The sequence below is a fragment of the Aegilops tauschii genome, chromosome 7, assembly GCF_002575655.3.
Source record: "Aegilops tauschii subsp. strangulata cultivar AL8/78 chromosome 7, Aet v6.0, whole genome shotgun sequence".
Lineage (NCBI taxonomy): Eukaryota > Viridiplantae > Streptophyta > Magnoliopsida > Poales > Poaceae > Aegilops > Aegilops tauschii.
In genome coordinates this window covers 65,189,181-65,208,977 of record NC_053041.3, presented here as the reverse complement: position 1 = coordinate 65,208,977, position 19,797 = coordinate 65,189,181, and the positions used below count along the sequence as shown (strand labels likewise).

Sequence of the window (19,797 nt, the reverse complement as noted above, 5' to 3'; positions counted from 1 at the left end):
TTGAATCCATGCGCGTAGCTGAAAGGCCTTTGCTGAAACTCCCCCGGACAGCGCAGAGCGAGAGATAGCCATCACGGTTTCTTCCTCTGTTGCCCGTGGCCTTTGATCATCGTTGGTGTAAATGGTGTCGACACCGAAGAGCTCCAGTAGCTCTTCTACCACGTGAAGTTGTACATATGTGGGACAAACGTGGTCATGGCCCCAGCGCTCGCCGCACTTGAAGCAGAGGCCCCGTGCGCGCCTGTAGTCACGTAGAGTCTTGATTTTGGCCGCGTTGACGCGAGCCGCATCCGTGCCACGGCGATCAGTGGCCATTGATGCCGGGGCTACCCGTGGTGGTGGTGGAGGAAGAGGTAGCGGCGTGCCTGCTCGTGGTGGTGCATCGGGAGGTCGTGGCGCAGGTGGAGGAGGAACTGCACCGAAGGCACCATCGATGACTTCCTCTTGAAGTAACGCCAGGGAGCAAGCTGTATCCAAATCCGGCGGCCGTTGCACAAGGACCACCGCGCGGATGTCCGGTCGCAAACCTTCCACAAAACGAGTAAGGTAATAGTAGGGGTGAATTGAATATGAATAGGAGCTCAAATGATTTATAATCAACTCAAATTGTTCTATATAAGCTGCTACTGTAGTTGACTGGCGAACAGTGTAAAACTGACGAATCAACAATTGGTGTCGATCACGTCCGAACCGAGCGCACAGTAAGGCAGAAAATGATTCCCAATCTAGCTAAGCTAACTTCTTTTGAACAGATTGTAACCAAACCGAAGCAGTGCCTGAAAAATTCAGGCACGCCATGGGCACCTAGAACGAATTGTGTATGGCGAACATCTGGAAATATTGTTCACACAGTGTCTTCCACAGCCGTGGATTCTCGCCGGTGAATTGGGGAAACACAATCGAAGGGTGTGCCTGCCCCAATCCCGTGAGCAACTGACTCGCATGAGCGAAAGGAGAGAGAGCAGGTAGGGGAAACTGGGAGTCGAGCTGATCGTGTGCCGGGAGTGGCGGCGGGGTCCGAAAGGACGCCGCCGGCAGCCCCCGTGTGAGATTGAAGTCGTCGCGGTCCGTTGACCCAAGGAGTGGCACCGCCGCGCCAGAGTCAGCGCCTGGGAGATCGCTGCCCTTCGCGGTTGGGGGCGGGGGAGCAGTCTTGGCCACCGCCTCCGCGTCGGATGACGCGCCCGGGCCGCGTGCCCGCTGCAGATCGGAGACTGCAACGGCAAGATCGTCGACGCGTCGCTCCAATTCGGGACGCCAAGCCAGCAGATCATCGATCTTCATGGATTGGGCCTGCATCGCCGCCGTGTTGGCGTCAAGGGAGTTCTTGAGGGAGTCGAGGTAGGTCTTGATGGCAGGATCCATGGCTTAGAGCTGTTGACGGCCTTGACGAAACCGGCGAGTTTCGATGATTTGCGCCAGTGGAAACGAACCGGGGATCGATGTCTCTGATACCAGATGTAAGAGTAGTGGTGGTGACAGCAGTAGAATCGATCTATTATACTCTACGAAGTAGTAGCTATATAGATCGATTACAAGAATTGGGGGAAATTGATGTTCAGGGAAGGAAGAACAGAGAGCTAGGGTTGCCGTCGTCGGTAGCCGCCTGATCCACTGGATAGTTGATGTGGTTGAGTGTCGGCCTTAAGTACGCCTGCTCGTAGCGGTCACCCACTCCGGCCCAGTGACGCGGCTGCTGGGCTTGCGTGCACGGCTGGGCCGTGCACGGTCTTGGGCTGGGTCCTCTACTGATGGGGCGCTGACACCTCCTCTGCCGCTCCTTCTTTCTTTCTTCCCCAACTCCTCTCTTGCACGGCGTCGTCTTGCCGCCCACGCAGCGAAGAGATCGAGGAAGAGGCGGGAGTCGTGTCAATCGATCTGTCGCACGAGGATGCGACACTCCCTGTTCCATCTAGATCAACGGGCGCAGAGGGAGGTGGAAGAAGAGCCACGACCTCCGAGCAGGAGGCTGTCACCTAGCACCCATCTGACTGCGGCTATTTTATCCATGAGCTGGAGGATAAGGTATTCACCTCTAAAATCACACTTCTGTTTTCCCCGTTTCCATCTGAAATATGGATTACCAATATACTAGTCTCACTTGGATTTGCACATGAAAGTAGTATAAATACTTGCACCGAACTGTATGATTTGTTGAGCCAAGTGTTGAGTCTGATATGGCATCTTTATGCTTTCAGAGAAGTGCACCTCTAAAATTCAGAGTTTTGAACCCAAAGAGACGCATCTAGACAATGGTTGCATGAGTGGTTCCAGTGTCATATACGCCAACATGGTAAGCATGTCTTGTCTGATTCTAAGTTAGTTGTAGAAGTATTCCATGCTACTATTTGTTGACCAGAATTTGCCACCAGGTTGGAGATTTGGGATCGGATGCTGCGCCAAGAACGAGGGACCAAGGTGCTGAACTAACAGCAGGGGCAGAATGATTCTTCAGGTACCAACATAGCCGTCGACTAGAGAATTAAGTTAACTGTTTGCTTTACTTGAAGCTCCAAATTGTAGTTATTTTATTCATTCACTAATTTGGTATAATCCTAATCGAGGAGGATTATCACTGTATGATATAAGATTCTGACGTTGAGCAATGATAAAAATCTGACATTGAATGGTTCTTTTCGGAAGTACAGTTGTAAGATCTATGATTCTAGCTTGGACCTTTAACTGGACAGTACTAATTGGACATATAATTGATGATTTATGCACAACAAGATATTTTGTTGTCTTTTGTTCTTCAATCAGATTCATCTAGCCCTTTTTTGATTTTCTAATTGTTTTACCCTTTACCTCTGAAACTTAGAAATCGGAGAAAGGTTATTGGCATATCCCCGTCACTGACAAAGATTAGCTAGAGAGGAAGAGGACCAGAATGTTTTTCTATTATTGGGGACATACATAATACATATAGATAAATTTGGACTCATTTATAACAGAGATTTCTTGCCAAAAATATTAACTCTCTCCAGCAGTGGGCACTGTCAAGGTAATAACAGGAATTTGCTGAACCTAATTGAATGAAAGCGGGATGGTATCCGATTGAGAACCTTCTCTAACTAAATGGGCTTACGAACAATCAACATCAAATAGTTCCAAATTAACAGATGTTGTTTTATGAAAATACTGATTTAAGAATTTGATGAATCTATAATTCTCTACATAATCACTTAGTGTTTTGTTTGATCATTAGGTTATCCTAGACCACTTGGGGACAATATCATCAATTTCTTGCATACTGCAATGCAAGTTCAAAAAGCCAGTTTCTTATTATCTCTGTGTTCACCTAACTGACAAGAATCATAAAAGGATGCACCTAATGAGGTAGACTCCGTTCTATGCAATTTTTGAAGTGTACATATGGTGTAACTGATTAACAAAACATTGTTCAACCTTCTATGAGTCCACCTAGGGAGCTGCACAGATTTGGAACAACTTCCAGAACAGGCATCCAAGAATTTTGGTTTGGTACCACTAAGCTGCCAGAGCAAGATAGCTGGGATGTGTGTCCCAAGGGCAATGGTAAATCACAAATTAGCTGATCTTTGATGGGAAGCATCAGACAATGCCAATGTCCAGTAGTAAGATTTGATTGTGCAGGTGATCAAGCCAAGATAAGTGTGCGTACATCCCCTTTTAGTCCAAATTAAGAAAAATATGATTTCTGCTATGATAGTTTCCACAATAGTTTGGCCCTTGAGACACTTCCACTGTATGCATGTGTGTTCCTTTTTTTCCAGAGATATGCATGTCTATTGATAATTATTGGAATTGGTTCGACAAACTGTGTATATGTGACAAATTTACTAATATACTGACCCAGCCTGATAATATGACTAATCCATACAGTCGATATGCGCCAATGCTCAAATTTGAAAAATGAAGGATTCAACTTTTTTTGAATTATTATGGGTGAAGTCGCGAGTATGCCCATCAATCGTAAAAGTATATAGTTCGACTTAGTCGTAGGTTCTGTAGTAGTCTTGCCTTGGCTCTGCTGCCTCTCCTCTCTGCTCCTTGCTGGCTGTGGCTGTCCCATCTCTCCTAGAGCTGCTGCTGCTGCTGCTGCTGCACTTCTCTGCTCCTTGGTTCTGTCTTGTCTGATTTTAAGTTAGTTGTAGAAGTATTCCATGCTACTATTTGTTGACCAAAATTCGCTACCAGGTTGGAGATTTGGGATCGGATGCTGCGGCAAGAACGAGGGACCAAGGTGCTGAACTAACAGTAGGGGCAGAATGATTCTTCAAGTACCAACATAGCCGTCGACTAGAGAATTAAGTTAACTGTTTGCTTTACTTGAAGCTCCAAATTGTAGTTATTTTATTCATTCAGTAATTTGGTATAATCCTAATCGAGGAGGATTATCACTGTATGATATGAGACTCTGACGTTTAGCAATGATAAAAACCTGACATTGAATGGTTCTTTTCGGAAGTACAGTTGTAAGATCTATGATTCTAGCTTGGACCTTTAACTCGACAGTACTAATTGGACATATAATTGATGATTTATGCACAACAAGATATTCTGTTGTCTTTTGTTCTTCAATCAGATTCATCTAGCCCTTTGTTGACTTTCTAATTGTTTCACCCTTTACCTCTGAAACTTAGAAATCGGAGAAAGGTATTGGCATATCCCCGTCACTGACGAAGATTTGCTAGAGAGGAAGAGGACAAGAATGTTTTTTCTATTATTGGGGACATACATAATACATATAGATAAATTTGGACTCATTTATAACAGAGATTTCTTGCCAAAAATATTAACTCTCTTCAGCAGTGGGCACTGTCAAGGTAATAACAGGAATTTGCTGAACCTAATTGCATGAAAGCGGGATGGTATCCGATTGAGAACCTTCTCTAACTAAATGGGCTTACGAACAATCAACATCAAATAGTTCCAAATTAATAGATGTTGTTTTATGAAAATACTAATTTAAGAATTTGATGAATCTATAATTCTCTACATAATCACTTAGTGTTTTGTTTGATCATCAGGTTATCCTAGACCACTTGGGGACAATATCATCCATTTCTTGCATACTGCAATGCAAGTTCAAAAAGCCAGTTTCTTATTATCTCTGTGTTCACCTAACTGCCAAGAATCATAAAAGGATGCACCTAATGAGGTAGACTCCGTTCTATGCATTTTTTGAAGTTTATGTATGGTGTAACTGATTAACAAAACATTGTTCAACCTTCTATGAGTCCACCTAGGGAGCTGCACAGATTTGGAACAACTTCCAGAACAGGCTTCCAAGAATTTTGGTTTGGTACCACTAAGCTGTTAGAGAAACATAGCTGGGATGTGAGTCCCTAGGGCAATGGTAAATCACAAATTGGCTGATCTTTGATGGGAAGCATCAGGCAATGCCAATGTCCAGTAGCAAGATTTGATTGTGCAGGTGATCAAGCCAAGATAAGTGTGCGTACATCCCCTTTTAGTCCAAATTAATAAAAATATGATTTCTGCTATGATAGTTTCCACAATAGTTTGGCCCTTGAGACACTTCCACTGTATGCATGTGTGTTCCTTTTTTTTCCAGAGATATGCATGTCTATTGATCATTATTGGAACTGGTTCGACAAACTGTGTATATGTGACAAATTTACTAATATACTGACCCTGCCTGATAATATGACTAATCCATTGATACGTCCATTTTGCATCATGCTTTTATATCGATATTTATTGCATTATGGGCTGTTATATACACATTATGTCACAATACTTATGCCTTTTCTTTCTTATTTTACAAGGTTTACATGAAGAGGGAGAATGCCGGCAGCTGGAATTCTGGGCTGGAAAAGGAGCAAATATTAGAGACCTATTCGGCACAACTCCAAAAGTCTTGAAACTCCACGAAAGTCAGTTTTGGAATATATTAAAAATATTGGGTGAAGAAAGCACCAGAGGGGGGCCACCCACTGTCCACGAGGGTGGAGGGCGCGCCCCCTGCCTCGTGGGCCACCTGGAAGCCCCCCGATGCCCATCTTCTGGTATAAGGTGTCTTTTGCCCTGGAAAAAATAAGAAGGAAGCTTTCGGGATGAAGCGCCGCCGTCTCGATACGGATCCTTGGCGGAATCAATCTAGGGCTCTGGCGGAGCTGTTCTGCCGGGGAAACATCCCTCCGGGAGGGGGAAATTGTCACCATCGATCCTCTCATCGGAAGGGGGTCAATCTCCATCAACATCTTCACCAGCACCATCTCCTCTCAAACCCTAGTTCATCTCTTGTATCCGATCTTTGTCTCAAAACCTCAGATTGGTACCTGTGGGTTGCTAGTAGTGTTGATTACTCCTTGTAGTTGATGCTAGTTGGTTTATTCGGTGGAAGATCATATGTTCAGATCCTTTATACATATTAATACCCCTATGATTATGAACATGAATATGATTTGTGAGTAGTTACGTTTGTTCCTGAGGACATGGGAGAAGTCTTGTTATAAGTAGTCATGTGAATCTGGTATTCGTTCGATATTTTGATGAGATGTATGTTGTCTTTCCTCTAGTGGTGTTATGTGAACGTCGACTACATGACACTTCACCATTATTTGGGCTTAGGGGAAGGCATTGGGAAGTAATAAGTAGATGATGGGTTTCTAGAGTGACAGAAGCTTAAACCCTAGTTTATGCGTTGCTTCGTAAGGGGCTGATTTGGATCCACGTATTTCATGCTATGGTTAGGCTTACCTTAATTCTTCTTTCGTAGTTGCGGATGCTTGCGAGAGGGGTTAATCATAAGTGGGATGCTTGTCCAAGGAACGGCAGTACCCAAGCACCGGTCCACCCACATATCAAATTATCAAAGTAACGAACGCGAATCATATGAGCATGATGAAAACTAGCTTAACGATAATTCCCATGTGTCCTCGGGAGCGCTTTTCTTTATATAGGAGTTTTTCCAGGCTTGCCCTTTGCTACAAAAAGGATTGGGCTACCTTGCTGCACCTTGTTTACTTTTGTTACTTGTTACCCGTGACGAATTACCTTGTCAAAAAACTATCTGTTACCGATAATTTCAGTGCTTGCAGAGAATACCTTAGTGAAAACCGCTTGTCATTTCCTTCTACTCCTCGTTGGGTTCGACACTCTTACTTTTCGAAAGGACAAAGATAGATCCCCTATACTTGTGGGTCATGAAGACTCTTTTCTGGTGCCGTTGCCGGGGAGTGAAGCGCCTTTGGTATGTGGAATTTGGTTAGGAAAAATTTATATAGTGTGCTGAAATTTACTGTCACTTGTTACTATGGAAAATAATCCTTTGAGGGGATTGTTCGGGGTATCTTCACCCCGACCAGTAGAGCAAAGAGTTTCTCCTCAACCTACTGAACGTACTGAATTTTTTTACTTTGAAATTCCTTCGGGTATGATTGAGAAACTGCTAGCTAATCCTTTTACAGGAGATGGAACATTACATCCCGATATGCACCTAATCTATGTGGATAAAGTTTGTGGATTATTTAAGCTTGCAGGTATCCCCGAGGATGTTATAAAAAAGAAGTTCTTCCCTTTATCTTTGAAGGGAAAGGCATTGACATGGTTTAGGCTATGTGATGATATTGGATCATGGAACTACAACCGATTGAAATTGGAATTTCATTAGAAGTTTTATTCTATGCATCTGGTTCATCGTGATCGTAATTATATATATAATTTTTGGCCTCGCGAAGGAGAAAGTATCGCTCAAGCTTGGGGGAGGCTTAAGTCAATGTTATATTCATGCCCCAATCATGAGCTCTCAAGAGAAATTATTATTCAAAAAATTTATGCTCGGCTTTCTCTCAATAATCTCTCCATGCTCGATACTTCTTGTATTGGTTCTTTTATGATGAAGACTATTGAATTCAGATGGGATTTATTGGAAAGAATTAAACGCAACTCTGAAGATTGGGAACTCGACGAAGGTAAGGAGTCAGGTATAACACCTAAGTTTGATTGTGTTAAATCTTTTATGGATGCCGATGCTTTTCGTGAATTTAGCACTAAATATGGACTTGACTCTGAGATAGTAGCTTCTATCTTTGAATCATTTGCTACTCATGTTGATCTCCCTAAGGAGAAGTGGTTTAAATATCATCCTCCCATTGAAGTAAAAGTAGTTGAACCTATTAAAGTTGAAGAAAAGACTATCACTTATAATGTTGATCCTATTGTTCCTACCGCTTATATTGAGAAACCCCATTTCCGTGTTAGAATAAAGGATCATGCTAAAGCTTCAACTGTGGTTCGTAAGAGTAATGCTAGAACTTCTACACCCTCTGAGCAAATTAAAGTTGAACCTAGTACTGCTATGGTTAAGGATCTCTTGGTTGATAATATTGATGGACATGTTATTTACTTCTGTAAAGAAGCTGCTAGAATTGCTAGACCCGATACTAAAGGTAAACATAGACCTGTTGTTGGCATGCCTGTTGTTTCTGTTAAAACAGGAGATCATTGTTATCATGGCTTATGTGATATGGGTGCTAGTGCGAGTGCAATACCTCATTCCTTATACAAAGAAATTATGCATGATATTGCACCTACTGAAATAGAAGGTATTGATGTTACAATTAAGCTTGCCAATAGAGATACTATTTCACCAATTGGGATTGTTAGAGATGTTGAAGTCTTGTGTGGGAAAGTTAAATATCCTACTGATTTTCTTGTTCTTGGTTCCCCACAAGATGACTTTTGTCCCATTATATTTGGTAGACCCTTCTTGAATACTGTTAATGCTAGGATAGATTGCGAAAAGGATATTGTTACTGTTGGTTTAGGGGATATGTCTCATGATTTTAATTTTGCTAAATTTCGTAGACAACCCCTTGATAAAGAATTGCCTAGTAAAGATGAAATTATTGGTCTTGCTTCTATTGCCGTGCCTCCTAATGATCCTTTAGAACAATATTTGCTAGACCATGAAAATGATATGTTTATGAATGAAAGAAGGGAAATAGATGAAGTATTCTTTAAACAGGGACCTATTTTGAAACACAACTTGCCTGTTGAAATTCTAGGGGATCCTCCTCCACCCAAGGGTGATCCCGTGTTTGAGCTTAAACCATTACCTGATACACTTAAATATGCTTATCTTGATGAAAAGAAGATATTTCCTGTTATTATTAGTGCTAACCTTTCAGAGCAGGAAGAAGAGAAATTATTGAAAACTCTGAAGAAGCACCGTGCTGCTATTGGATATACTCTTGATGATCTTAAGGGCATTAGTCCCACTCTATGCCAGTACAAAATAAAATTGGAGAAAGACGCTATACCGGTTGTTGATCACCAACGACGGTTAAATCCTAAGATGAAAGAAGTGGTAAGAAATGAAATACTAAAGCTTCTGGAGGCAGGTATAATTTATCCTGTTGCCGATAGTCAGTGGGTAAGTCCCGTCCATTGTGTCCCTAAGAAGGGAGGTATTACCGTTGTTCCCAATGATAAAGATGAATTGATCCCACAAAGAATTGTTATAGGTTATAGAATGGTAATTGATTTCCACAAATTAAATAAAGCTACTAGAAAAGATCATTACCCTTTACCTTTTATTGATCAAATGCTAGAAAGGTTATCTAAACATACACACTTTTGCTTTCTAGATGGTTATTCTGGTTTCTCTCAAATACCTGTGTCAAAAGAGGATCAGGATAAGACCACTTTTACTTGCCCTTTCGGTACCTTTGGTTATAGACATATGCCTTTTGTTTTATGTAATGCACCTGCTACCTTTCAAAGATGTATGACTGCTATATTCTCTGACTTTTGTGAAAAGATTGGTGAGGTTTTCATGGATGATTTTTCCGTGTATGGAACTTCTTTTGATGATTGCTTAAGCAACCTTGATCGAGTCTTGCCAAGATTTGAAGAAACTAATCTTGTCTTGAATTGGGAGAAGTGCCACTTTATGGTTAATGAAGGTATTGTCTTGGGGCATAAGATTTCTGAAAGAGGTATTGAAGTTGATAAAGCTAAAGCTGATGCTATTGAAAAGATGTCGTGTCCCAAGGACATCAAAGGTATAAGAAGTTTCCTTGGTCATGCCGGTTTTTATAGGAGGTTCATTAAAGACTTCTCGAAAATTTCTAGGCCTCTGACTAATCTCTTACAAAAAGATGTTCCTTTTGTCTTTGATGATGATTGTGTAGAAGCATTTGAAATACTTAAGAAAGCCTTGATTTCCGCACCTATTGTTTAGCCACCTGATTGGAATTTACCCTTTGAAATTATGTGTGATGCTAGTGATTATGCTGTAGGTGCTGTTCTAGGACATAGAGTTGATAAGAAATTAAATGTTATCCAATATGCTAGTAAAACGCTAGACAGTGCCTAGAGAAATTATGCTACTAGTGAAAAATAATTTTTAGCAGTTGTATTTGCTTGTGATAAGTTCAGACCTTATATTGTTGATTCTAAAGTAACTGTTCAGACTGATCATGCTGCTATTAAATATCTCATGGAAAAGAAAGATGCTAAACCTAGACTTATTAGATGGGTTCTCTTGCTATAGGAATTTGATTTGCATATTATTGATAGAAAGGGAGCTGAGAACCCCGTTGCAGACAACTTGTCTAGGTTAGAGAATGTTCTTGATGACCCACTACCTATTGATGATAGCTTTCCTGATGAACAATTAGCTGTCATAAATACTTCTCGTACTGCTCCATGGTATGCTGATTATGCTAATTACATTGTTGCTAAATTTATACCACCTAGTTTCACATACCAGCAAAAGAAAAAGGTTTTCTATGATTTAAGACATTACTTCTAGGATGACCCACACCTTTATAAAGAAGGAGTAGATGGTGTTATTAGACGTTGTGTACCTGAGCATGAACATGAACAGATCCTACGCAAGTGTCACTCCGAGGCTTATGGAGGACACCACGCTGGAGATAGAACTGCACATAAGGTATTGCAATCCATTTTTTATTGGCCTACTCTTTTCAAAAATGCCCGTAAGTTTGTCTTGTCTTGTGATGAATGTCAAAGAATTGGTAATATTAGTAGACGTCAAGAAATGCCTATGAACTATTCACTTGTTATTGAACCATTTGATGTTTGGGGATTTGATTATATGGGGCTGTTTCCTTCCTCTAATGGGTACACACATATTTTAGTTGCTGTTAATTACGTTACTAAGTGGGTAGAAGCTATTCCAACTAGTAGTGCTAATCATAACACTTCTATTAAGATGCTTAAAGAAGTTATTTTTTCCGAGGTTTGGAGTCCCTAGATACTTAATGACTGATGGTGGTTCACATTTTATTCATGGTGCTTTTCGTAAAATGCTTGCTAAGTATGATGTTAATCATAGAATTGCATCTCCATTCCACCCATAGTCTAGTGGTCAAGTAGAGCTGAGTAATAGAGAGATTAAATTAATTTTGCAAAAGACTGTCAATAGATCTAGAAAGAATTGGTCCAAGAAACTTGATGATGCATTATGGGCCTATAGAACTGCATATAAAAATCCTATGGGTATGTCTCCATATAAAATGCTTTATGGAAAAGCATGTCACTTACCTCTCGAACTAGAACATAAGGCATATTGGGCCATTAAAGAGCTCAATTATAATTTCAAACTTGCCGGTGAGAAGAGACTATTTGACATTAGCTCACTTGATGAATGGAGAACCCAGGCCTATGAGAATGCCAAACTGTTTGAAGAGAAAGTTAAAAGATGGCATGACAAAAGGATACAAAAGCGTGAGTTTAATGTAGGTGATTATGTTTTGTTATACAACTCTCTTTAAGATTTTTTGCAGGAAAACTTCTCTCTAAATGGGAAGGTCCTTAAGTTATCGAGGAGGTCTATCGTTCCGGTGCCATAAAAATCAACAACTTTGCAGGCACAAATCCAAAGGCGGTGAACGGTCAAAGTATCAAACATTATATATCAGGTAATCACATAAATGTTGAAACTAATGTTATTGACACCTTAACCCCGGAGGAGTAGATAAGGGACACTTTCTAGAACGTTTCAGACCCTGAAAAGGAATAGGTATGTGGTATGGTAAGTAAACCGACTCCAAAACAGTTCTAATAGCATTTTTTCTCCGTTTAGGAATATTCAAGAAAATAGAAAAATAAGAAGTAGTCCGGGAAGGACATGAGGCATCCACGAGGGTGGAGGGCGTGCCCCTGCCTCGTGGGCACCTCGTGTGCCCTCCGGAGTCCGTTTTCTTGCACGATACTTCTTTTGGTCGGTAAAAATTCATTATATAATCTCCCGAAGTTTTTGACCATCTTACCACGCAAATATCCTCTGTTTTTGTTTCGAGCTATTTCTGCAGCAGATTTAGAGCAAGATGTCTTCGCAAGAGTCAGTCGGGGAGAGTCGGGTGTCTCATCCGACACCGGGGCCAGGAGCAAACAGTGATGCTGACCACTTTGGGCCATCAACGGAGGAAGAGATGGAGGTTGACTTGAAAAGGATAGATGCCATGGAGGAGGATCAAGAAGTTACCTCTCGTCTCCAAGCCAGATTCACGATGGAGGAACTTTAGAGCTCAACAATTCCAAACTCGGTCATCCCTCCCAATGGTAGATTTCTTTCTTATGAAAATTTTAAAAAGAGTGTTACTTGTTCTTCCGCAGCTATGCAACATCCATGGGTGAAAGGAGCTTAATTTAGCCGTCACGGGTAAGCTCCGTAAGGAAATAATGGATCTCAAGCAGAAAGTCAATAAGCTCGAGGAAGAGAATCATATCCTAAGGGGCATCATCGCCAAGAATATCACATCACCACCTCCGAAGAAAGAGACATAAACACATGGGTATGGGCACTCCCCTTGGCAAACTGCCAAGCTTGGGGGAGATGCCCCGGTATCGTATCACCATCACACTTCTATCTTTACCATTTTTCTTAGTTCGATCCTTTTGGTTATATCTTGATCTAGTAGAATAAAGTTTAGTATGATCTAGCTTTGAGTTTTTGTGTTGATCCTTATCTATGTAATCGAGTCCGTGAGCTATATATAATAAAGATTAGTTTTGAGTCGAGGGTTTGGTTATCTTGCTATGATCTTAAGGGAATAAAAGAAAAGGAAAGAATAAAAAGAAATAAAGGGATCATATTGATCTTATGGAGAGTAATGACTTCACATATAAAGAGTATGATGAATAAAAGTTGTTGAGGGTTGACAAACATAGTTTTGGTCATCGTTGCAATTAATAGGAAGTAATAAAGAAAGAGAGGTTTCACATATAAATATAAAATCTTGGACATATTTTACGATTGTGAGCACTCATTAAAATATGACATGCTAAAAGGTTGATGTTGGACAAGGAAGACAACGTAATGGGTTATGTTTTCTTATATCCGAAATAAATTATATTGTCATGGATCATCCAACATGTTGAGCTTGCCTTTCCCCCTCATGCTAGCCAGATTCTTTGCACCAAGTAGAGATACTACTTGTCATTCCAAATATCCTTAAACCCAGTCTTGCCATGAGAGTCCACCATATCTACCAATGGATTGAGTAAGATCCTTCAAGTAAGTTGTCATTGTTGCAAGCAATAAAAATTGCTCTCTAAATATGTATGATCTATTAGTGTGGAGAAAACAAGCTTTATACAAGCTTGTGATATGGAAGAAATAAAAGCGACGGACTACATAATAAAGGTCCCTATCACAAGTGGCAATATAAAGTGACGTTCTTTCACATTAAGATTTTGTGCATCCAACCATAAAAGCACATGACAACCTCTGCTTCTCTCTGCGAAGGGCCTATCTTTTATTTTTTGTCTTATACCTTATACAAGAGTCATGGTGATCTTCACCTTTCCTTTTTACACTTTATCCTTTGGCAAGCACGGTATCTTGAAAAGATCCTGATATATATATATATATATATATATATATATATATATATATATATATATATATATATCCAATTGGATGTGGGTTTTCATAAAGCATTATTGTTGACATTACCCTTGAGGTAAAAGGTTGGGAGGCGAAACTATAAGCCCCTATCTTTCTCTGTGTATGATTAAAACTTCATACCCATAAGTATTGCAATTGTGATAGACTAAATGATAGTTGAGTATGTGGACTTGCTGAAAAGCTCTTATATTGACTCTTTTCGATGTTATGATAAATTGCAATTGCCTTAATGATTGAGATTATAGTTTGTTAGTTTCCAATGAAGTTTCTGATTAATAATTTACATCGTGAATAGATTGTTACTTTAGCATAAGAAATCATATGACAATATATATATGCTACTATTCTAAGAATGATAATGATGCCTTCATGTCCGTATTTTATTTTATCGACACCTCTATCTCTAAACATGTGGACATATTTTTCGATATCGGCTTCCGCTTGAGGACAAGCGAGGTCTAAGCTTGGGGGAGTTGATACATCCATCTTGCATCATGCTTTTATATCGATATTTATTGCATTATGGGCTGTTATTGCACATTATGTCACAATACTTATGCCTTTTCTCTCTTATTTTACAAGGTTTACATGAAGAGGGAGAATGCCGGCAGCCGGAATTCTGGGCTGGAAAAGGAGCAAATATTAGAGACCTATTCGGCACCCTGAAACTACACGAAAGTCAGTTTTGGAATATATTAAAAATATGGGGCGAAGAAAGCACCAGAGGGGGGCCACCCAACGTCCACAAGGGTGGAGGGCGCGCCCCCTGCCTCGTGGGCCACCTAGAAGCCCCCCGATGCCCATCTTCTGGTATAAGGTGTCTTTTGCCCTGGAAAAAATAAGAAGGAAGCTTTTGGGATGAAGCGCCGCCGTCTCGAGGCGGAACCTTGGCGGAATCAATCTAGGGCTCTGGCGGAGCTGTTCTGCCGGGGAAACATCCCTCCGGGAGGGGGAAATCGTCACCATCAATCCTCTCATCGGGAGGGGGTCAATCTCCATCAACATCTTCACCAGCACCATCTCCTCTCAAACCCTAGCTCATCTCTTGTATCCCATATTTGTCTCAAAACCTCAGATTGGTACCTGTGGGTTGCTAGTAGTGTTGATTACTCCTTGTAGTTGATGCTAGTTGGTTTATTCGGTGGAAGATCATATGTTCAGAACCTTTATGCATATTAATACCCCTCTGATTATGAACATGAATATGATTTGTGAGTAGTTACGTTTGTTCCTAAGGACATGGGAGAAGTCTTGTTATAAGTAGTCATGTGAATTTGGTATTCGTTCGATATTTTGATGAGATGTATGTTTTCTTTCCTCTAGCGGTGTTATGTGAACGTCGACTACATGACACTTCACCATTATTTGGGCTTAGGGGAAGGCATTGGGAAGTAATAAGTAGATGATGGGTTGCTAGAGTGACGGAAGCTTAAACCCTAGTTTATGCGTTGCTTCGTAAGGGGCTGATTTGGAATCACGTGTTTCATGCTATGGTTAGGTTTACCTTAATTCTTCTTTCGTAGTTGCGGATGCTTGCGAGAGGGGTTAATCATAAGTGGGATGCTTGTCCAAGGAAGGGCAGTACCCAAGAACCGGTCCACCCACATATCAAATTATCAAAGTAACGAACGCGAATCATATGAGCATGATGAAAACTAGCTTGACCATAATTCCCATGTGTCGTTGGGAGCGCTTTCCTTTATATAAGAGTTTGTCCAGGCTTGTCCTTTGCTACAAAAAGGATTGGGCCACCTTCCTGCACCTTGTTTACTTTTGTTACTTGTTACCCGTTACGAATTACCTGGTCATAAAACTATCTGTTACCGATAATATCAGTGCTTGCAGAGAAAACCTTACTGAAAACCGCTTGTCATTTCCTTCTGCTCCTCATTGGGTTCGACACTCTTACTTATCGAAAGGACTAAGATAGATCCCCTATACTTGTGGGTCATCATCCATATAGTGGATATGCACCAATGCTCAAGTTTGAAAAATGAAGGATTCAACTTTTTTTAAATTATTATGTGTGAAGTCGCGAGTATGCCCATTAATCGTAAAAGTATATAGTTCAACTTAGTCGTAGGTTCTGTAGTAGTCTTGCCTTGGCTCTCACTATTAGAAAAGAGGGCTTTGGTTCAGGCCTGGCCAGCCCATTAGTCCCGGTTCAGTCATGAACCGAGACCCATGGGGGGCATACGTCCCGGTTCTTGCGCCCAGGGGGCCGGCCAGGCCTCGTGGGGCATTTGTTCCGGTTCGCCTGGACCCATTTGTCCCAGTTCCAGGCACGAACCGGGACCAATGGATGTGCCTATATATACCCCCTCGCCGGCGAGCAGAGCACTCCACATTGCTCTGTTTTTTCTGGCCGGCGAGGGGAGAGCTTTGTGGTGCTGTAGCTCACCTCCTATGCACATGAGGTGTTCGATGAAATGCATGAGCCACACTAGTTAAGCTTTGTCCTCTCGAAGCTCGACCTTCAAGCTCCATTTTCCTCGAGATTTGTCTAGGTTTAGCGGTCCATCACGTCCCGTCCCCGTCTTCACCGCCGTCGATCACCCGCGCCGATCTCGTCGCCGGGACCACCATAGATCCTTTTATTATTGCTTGTTACTATATAGTGCGATGGTTTTGGTATCCGCCCTCGTCGGCCCTCGTCCAGTCTGTGATTCGAATGTGGTATATATTATCTTTTATAACTATTTGGTGCATTTATTGTTTATGACAATTATGCCGACCAACGTGACATAGATTTTATTTATCTAGGAGATATGTGAACCGGAAATTCCAACTGACCCTATTGTCGAGATGCTAAATTTAGTTGAAGAAGAAAACAATTACTTGAAGGCAAAAATAAAAAAATTGAGGAGGAGAAGATGATATTGGAGTTGCATGTTGCGGTTGTCGTCGATGATCACAAGATCAAGATGGACGCAATGCGTTTGAAGATTATAAAGATTAGAAAATATGCCATTCATACCGAGGCTTGGTATCATTATGCCGTTGGATCAATTGTTACCTTGGTTGCGATTATGATCGCATTTGTTGTTGCATTGAAATGTTTTACATAGATTCAATGTATGGTTTAATTAGATGCTCTGGAGAGCTATATGTTGTTCAATGAGAACTATGTATGTACTTTGGTTTTAATGTGATGATGAACTTCCATTAATTTGGTCACTTAATCTATTCATGATGTTCTGTAATGGTTTTTGACACACTTAAATTATATATAATGCACGCAGATGAACCGGCAATGGATGTACGGTGACAGACACACCTCTGACTATGTTAAGGGCGTGCATAATTTTCTCGAAGTGGCCGAGGCAAACAAGCAGAATGGTTTTATGTGCTGTCCATGCCCTATATGTGGGAATACGAAGTCTTACTCTGACCAGAAAATCCTTCACACCCACCTGCTTTATAAGGGTTTCATGCCACACTATAATGTTTGGACCAAGCACGGAGAAATAGGGGTTATGATGGAAGACAGCAAAGAATAAGAGAACGATGACAACTATGTGCCCCCTGAATACGGTGATGTGCAACGGGGGAAGCTGAAGATCAAGAGGAACCAGACGATGAGCCCGATGATGATCTCCGCCGGGTCATTGTTGATGCAAGGAGACAGTGCGAAAGTGAAAAGGAGAAGCTGAAGTTCGATCGCATGTTAGAAGATCACAAAAAGGGTTGTACCCCAATTGTGAAGATGGCAACACAAAGCTCAGTACCGTACTGGAATTGCTGCAATGGAAGGCAGAGAATGCTATGCCTGACAAAGGATTTGAGAAGCTACTGAAAATATTGAAGAAGAAGCTTCCAAAGGATAACGAATTGCCCGACAGTATGTACGCAGCAAAGAAGGTCGTATGCCCTCTAGGATTGGAGGTGTAGAAGATACAGGCATGCCCTAATGACTGCATCCTCTACCGTGGTGCGTACGAGGATTTGAACGCATGCCTGGTATGTGGTGCATTGCAGTATAAGATCAGACGAGATGACCCTGGTGATGTTGACGGCGAGCCCCCCAGGAGGAGGGTTCCTGCGAAGGTGATGTGGTATGCTCCTATAATACCACGGTTGAAACGTCTGTTCAGAAACAAAGAGCATGCCATGTTGATGCGATGGCACAGACAGGATCGTATGAAAGACAGGAAGTTGAGAGCACCCGCTGACGGGTCACAGTGGAGAAAAATCGAGAGAAAGTACCGAACTGAGTTTGCAGGTGACCCAAGGAACGTATGGTTTGGTTTAAGCATGGATGTCATTAATCCTTTCAGGGAGCAGAGCAGCAATCACAGCACCTGGCCCATGACTCTATGTATGTATAACCATCCTCCTTGGATGTGCATGAAGCAGAAGTTCATTATGATGCCAGTTCTCATCCAAGGCCCTAAGCAACCCAGCAACGACATTGATGTGTACATAAGGCCATTAGTTGAAGAACTTTTACAGCTATGGAATGGAAACGGTGTACGTGTGCGGGATGATCACAAACAGGAGGAATTTAACCTGCATGCGTTGTTGTTTGTAACCATCAATGATTGGCCTGCTCTTAGTAACCTTTCAGGACCAAGGGATACCACACATGCACGCACTGTTTAGCTGACACCGAAAGTATATACTTGGACAAATGCAGGAAGAATGTGTACCTGGGGCATCGTCGATTTCTTCCGACCAACCATCAATGTCGAAAGAAATGCAAGCATTTCAAAGGCGAGGCAGATCACCGGAAGAAGCCCGCCATGCGTACCGGTGATCACGTACTTGCTATGGTCAATGATTTACACATAATCTTTGGAAAGGGTCCCGGCGGACTATCTGTTCCAAATGATGCTGAGGGACGCGCACCCATGTGGAAGAAGAAATCTATATTTTGGGACCTACCCTACTGGAGAGACCTAGAGGTCCGCTCTTCAATCGGCGTGATGCACGTGACGAAGAACCTTTGCGTGAACCTGCTAGGCTTCTTGGGCGTGTATGGGAAGACAAAAGATACACTGGAGGCACAGGAGGACCTGGAATGTTTGCATGAAAAAGTTGCATGCCTCCAAATTAGTATGAAGGTCCTGCCAGCTACGCTCTTACCAAAGAAGAGAAGGAAATCTTCTTTGAATGCCTACTCAGTATGAAGGTCCCGTCTGGCTTCTCGTCGAATATAAAGGGAATAATAAATATGGCCGAGAAAAAGTTTCAGAACCTAAAGTCTAATGACTGCCACGTGATTATGACGCAACTGCTTTCGGTTGCATTGAGGGGGCTTCTACCGGAAAACGTTCGATTAGCCATTGTGAAGCTATGTGCATTCCTTAATGCAATCTATCAGAAGGTGATCGATCCAGAAATCCTACCAAGGCTAAGGAGTGATGTGGCACAATGTCTTGTCAGTTTCGAGCTGGTGTTCCCACCATCCTTCTTCAATATCATGACGCACATCCTAGTTCATCTAGTCGACGAGATTGTCATTCTTGATCCTGTCTGACGCACGTCCTAGTTCTTTCATGAAAAAGAGACATCATGGGATTGGAGGGCAAGACAGACATGTCTGAAGATTATGAAAAGTTTCATGAAATTCCCCCCTTCAAAGTCAAGGCTGACCCAAGCACCCTATTAAGCGATGAAGAATATCCATGGTTACGGCGCAATAAGCAAAGGACACAAGCGAAGAAAAAGTGAAGACTTTCTCTCCACAACTATTATGAATGATGCCTTTGATCTAGAATATCACTGCAGTTACATGTGAAGAAATGAAATACCTTTTGTAACACACGAGTTTCCATATGAAACCCTGATACCTCGAAACAAATTGTCCATTTTGTACACGAAGTGCATCCAGTTTTTGCCGTAACCCTCTCAACTTTTTAGCACATGCTATGTGCGTGAAATTATGATACCATGCCAACTTTCAACCT

The 19,797-nt window shown here is 41.8% G+C and overlaps 1 long non-coding RNA gene across 4 annotated transcripts; it reads left to right on the top strand.

The window, feature by feature from the left end:
* Positions 1-1,765: 1,765 nt before the first annotated feature.
* On the top strand, positions 1,766-6,455 carry LOC109746247 (uncharacterized). Of its 4 annotated transcripts, XR_012189271.1 has the most exons (7): positions 1,766-2,025; positions 2,199-2,293; positions 2,373-2,455; positions 3,206-3,632; positions 4,177-4,222; positions 5,010-5,140; positions 5,229-6,455. It is a non-coding gene; the product is annotated as an uncharacterized lncRNA (long non-coding RNA). The 4 variants fall into 4 exon arrangements; XR_002228742.3 differs by lacking the exons at positions 5,010-5,140; positions 5,229-6,455 and having other exon boundaries at positions 3,206-3,336; positions 3,425-3,632; positions 4,177-4,446; XR_005764381.2 differs by lacking the exons at positions 5,010-5,140; positions 5,229-6,455 and having other exon boundaries at positions 3,206-3,336; positions 3,416-3,632; positions 4,177-4,446.
* Positions 6,456-19,797: the final 13,342 nt, after the last annotated feature.